We start from the raw sequence: 3,868 nt of genomic DNA on the forward strand, positions 1-3,868 counted from the left end.
AGGTTTTCCAGAAATCCTCATTAGAGTTCCCAGTTGGAGGATTCCTGGATTCAGGGGGGAATTATCAGGGAGGGAGCTGGGATTGGGAATCCTGGAAAACCTGGCAATGTTGGGAAAGTCACTATAAATTTTTAACCCTGGTGTCTTGAATGTGTCTTTCCTGTATCTCACATTTAGATATTTTGGTTTTACAGATGTGATGTATTAATTGATTCTTTAATTGATTGATTTCAGATGTGGTGTGGTCTTAGGTCCTGCCGAGTTAGCGGTGGGGTTAAAGGCCACGGTAGCAGAGGAGGTGGGGTCGGGTGTCTGTCTGGTCAGGCTGTGTACCAATCAGGGAGGAGCAGTGTTTCATCCGACCATGTCTGGGTCAGGGAGTGCCACCCCCTCCCTCCCACCGCCCAACAAATGCCACCCCAGCTCCGGTTACCACGACAACAGCTGTGCTACGTAACACTTACGTTCACCAAAGAGACCATGCCCAGGGTGAGAGATTAATTTCCCTCTTTTCTTCCCTACTACCCTTCTACTCAGCAGCTCAGACACTCTCAGCCCAGCCGTTCGGCTCTCAGCCCAGCCGTTCGGCTCTCAGCCCAGCCGTTCGGCTCTCAGCCCAGCCGTTCGGCTCTCAGCCCAGCCGTTCGGCTCTCAGCTTAGCCGTTAGGTCCCACTCTCTCCTCATCCTCTGGTCCCCCTCTCTCCTCATCCTCTGGTCCCCCTCTCTCCTCATCCTCTGGTCCCCCTCTCTCCTCATCCTCTGGTCCCCCTCTCTCCTCATCCTCTGGTCCCCCTCTCTCCTCATCCTCTGGTCCCCCTCTCTCCTCATCCTCTGGTCCCCCTCTCTCCTCATTCTCTGGTCCCCCTCTCTCCTCATCCTCTGGTCCCCCTCTCTCCTCATCCTCTGGTCCCCCTCTCTCCTCATCCTCTGGTCCCCTCTCTCCTCATCCTCTGGTCCCACTCTCTCCTCATCCTCTGGTCCCACTCTCTCCTCATTCTCTGGTCCCCCTCTCTCCTCATTCTCTGGTCCCCCTCTCTCCTCATTCTCTGGTCCCCCTCTCTCCTCATTCTCTGGTCCCCCTCTCTCCTCATTCTCTGGTCCCCCTCTCTCCTCATCCTCTGGTCCCCCTCTCTCCTCATTCTCTGGTCCCCCTCTCTCCTCATCCTCTGGTCCCCTCTCTCCTCATTCTCTGGTCCCCCTCTCTCCTCATTCTCTGGTCCCCTCTCTCCTCATTCTCTGGTCCCCCTCTCTCCTCATTCTCTGGTCCCCCTCTCTCCTCATTCTCTGGTCCCCCTCTCTCCTCATCCTCTGGTCCCCCTCTCTCCTCATCCTCTGGTCCCACTCTCTCCTCATTCTCTGGTCCCCCTCTCTCCTGGACGTCACAAACATAAAGGGCAATGGGTTCTATAACTGATTCAAGTATATGAGTTCTGATGTTTTGGCAGAGTGCTGATGTTAGTCTCACTCCGTCTCCCTCCCTCTCTGTTTCTATAACCCTCTCTCTCTCTCTCTAACCCTCTCTCTCTCTAACCCTCTCTCTCTAACCCTCTCTCTCTCTCTCTCTCTCACTCTCTAACCGTCTCTTTGTTTCCCTCTCTCTCTCTCTCTCTCTCTCTCTCTCTAACCATCTCTTTTGTTTCCCTCTCTCTCTCTGTTTCTATAACCCTCTCTGTCTCTCTCTCTCTCTAACCCTCTCTCTCTCTAACCGTCTCCCTCTCTCTCTCTCTCCGTCCCCCTCTCTCTCTCTCTCTCTCTCTCTCTCTCTGTCTCTCTCTCCCTCTCTGTCTCTCTGTCCCTCTCTCTCTCTCTCTCTCTCTAACCCTCTCTCTCTCTAACCCTCTCTGTCCCTCTCTCTCTCTCTCTAACCCTCTCTGTCCCTCTCTCTCTCTAACCCTCTCTGTCCCTCTCTCTCTCTAACCCTCTCTGTCCCTCTCTCTCTCTAACCCTCTCTGTCCCTCTCTCTCTAACCCTCTCTGTCCCTCTCTCTCTCTCTGTCTCTCTCTCTGTTTCTATAACCCTCTCTCTCTCTAACCCTCTCTGTCCCTCTCTCTCTCTCTAACCCTCTCTGTCCCTCTCTCTCTCTCTAACCCTCTCTGTCCCTCTCTCTAACCCCCTCTCTCTCTCTCTGTCCCTCTCTCCCTCTCTCTCTCTCTGTTTCTCTAACCCTCTCTGTCTCTCACTCTCGCTGTCTCTCTCTCTCCAGGGTCTGAGTATTGAGGCAGTGTGTAAGCAGCTGAGACAACTGTACGTGGTCAAGAATGTGTCCTCTGAGTATTCTGTTTCCATAACCTGTGACCCTTCAACCTCCGCCAGCAACGAGATCCATCTCAGTATCGTAAGTCACGTCCTGTCACGTGGGTGTACGTTCGTCAGGAGTTTGGGTTCAAGTGGACTGTAAGGAAAATGTAAAATAATGTATGCAAAGCTGGCTTAACCCTCCCTTATCCTCAATACATCTACAGTACTGAGCTCCTGACTCTAAAACCCAGTCTATACTCCCTGTATATTCTCTCTGAGGCAAGGCGGTGTGTTTTTCATGTGTCACATGCGTAATAGTGTATATATATGTATGTATAATAGTGTATATATATGTATAATAGTGTATATATATGTATGTATAATAGTGTATATATATGTATAATAGTGTATATATATGTATGTATAATAGTGTATATATATGTATGTATAATAGTGTATATATATGTATAATAGTGTATATATATGTATGTATAATAGTGTATATATATGTATGTATAATAGTGTATATATATGTATGTATAATAGTGTAATAGTGTATATATATGTATGTATAATAGTGTAATAGTTACACATTAGATACACTGGCTGTTTTGGTGAACTTACTTTTGGTCAGGAGTGGTGCTCTGTTGTTTATTTTTATTTCACCTTTATTTAACCAGGTAGACCAGATCACCTTTATTTAACTAGGTAGACCAGATCACCTTTATTTAACCAGGTAGACCAGATCACCTTTATTTAACCAGGTAGACCAGATCACCTTTATTTAACCAGGTAGACCAGATCAGCTTTATTTAACCAGGTAGACCAGATCACCTTTATTTAACCAGGTAGACCAGATCACCTTTATTTAACCAGGTAGACCAGATCACCTTTATTTAACCAGGTAGACACCAGATCACCTTTATTTAACCAGGTAGACACCAGATCACCTTTATTTAACCAGGTAGACCAGATCACCTTTATTTAACCAGGTAGACCAGATCACCTTTATTTAACCAGGTAGACCAGATCACCTTTATTTAACCAGGTGGACCAGATCACATTTATTTAACCAGGTAGACCAGATCACCTTTATTTAACCAGGTGGCCAGTTGAGAACAAGTTCTCATTTACAATTGCGACCTGGCCAAGATAAAGCACAGCAGTGTGACACAAACGACAGCATTTAGTTTTACTAACGTTTAAGAGCAGTTGAAGGCCACGGAAGGAGAGTTGTATGGCATTGAAGCTTGTCTGGAGGTTAGTTAACACAGTGTCCAAAGAAGGGCCAGATGTATACAGAATGGTGTCGTCTGCGTAGAGGTGGATCAGAGAATCACCAGCAGCAAGAGCGACATCATTGATATATACAGAGAAGAGAGTCGGTCCGAGAATTGAACCCTGTGGCACTCCCATAGAGACTGCCAGAGGTCTGGACAACAGGCCCTCCGATCTGACACACTGAACTCTATCAGAGAAGTAGTTGGTGATTGACAGTCGAAAGCCTTGGCCAGGTCGATGAATACAGCTGCACAGTAATGTCTCTTATCGATGGCGGTTATGATATTGTTTAGGACCTTGAGCGTGGCTGAGGTGCACTCATGACCAGCTCTGAAACCAGATTGCATA

General features: G+C 47.7%; 1 long non-coding RNA gene across 1 annotated transcript in view; it reads left to right on the forward strand.

The window, feature by feature from the left end:
* The first annotated feature begins 453 nt into the window (after positions 1–453).
* The window catches only part of LOC135524897 (uncharacterized), an 8,299-nt gene continuing 4,884 nt past the window's right edge, over positions 454–3,868 (forward strand). The window contains exons 1-2 of the long non-coding RNA XR_010453045.1: positions 454–489; positions 2,205–2,336. This is a non-coding gene — a long non-coding RNA (uncharacterized LOC135524897). The remainder of the gene's footprint in view (positions 490–2,204; positions 2,337–3,868) is intronic.

This window comes from Oncorhynchus masou, chromosome 31 (genome assembly GCF_036934945.1).
Source record: "Oncorhynchus masou masou isolate Uvic2021 chromosome 31, UVic_Omas_1.1, whole genome shotgun sequence".
NCBI classification, from domain to species: Eukaryota; Metazoa; Chordata; class Actinopteri; order Salmoniformes; family Salmonidae; genus Oncorhynchus; species Oncorhynchus masou.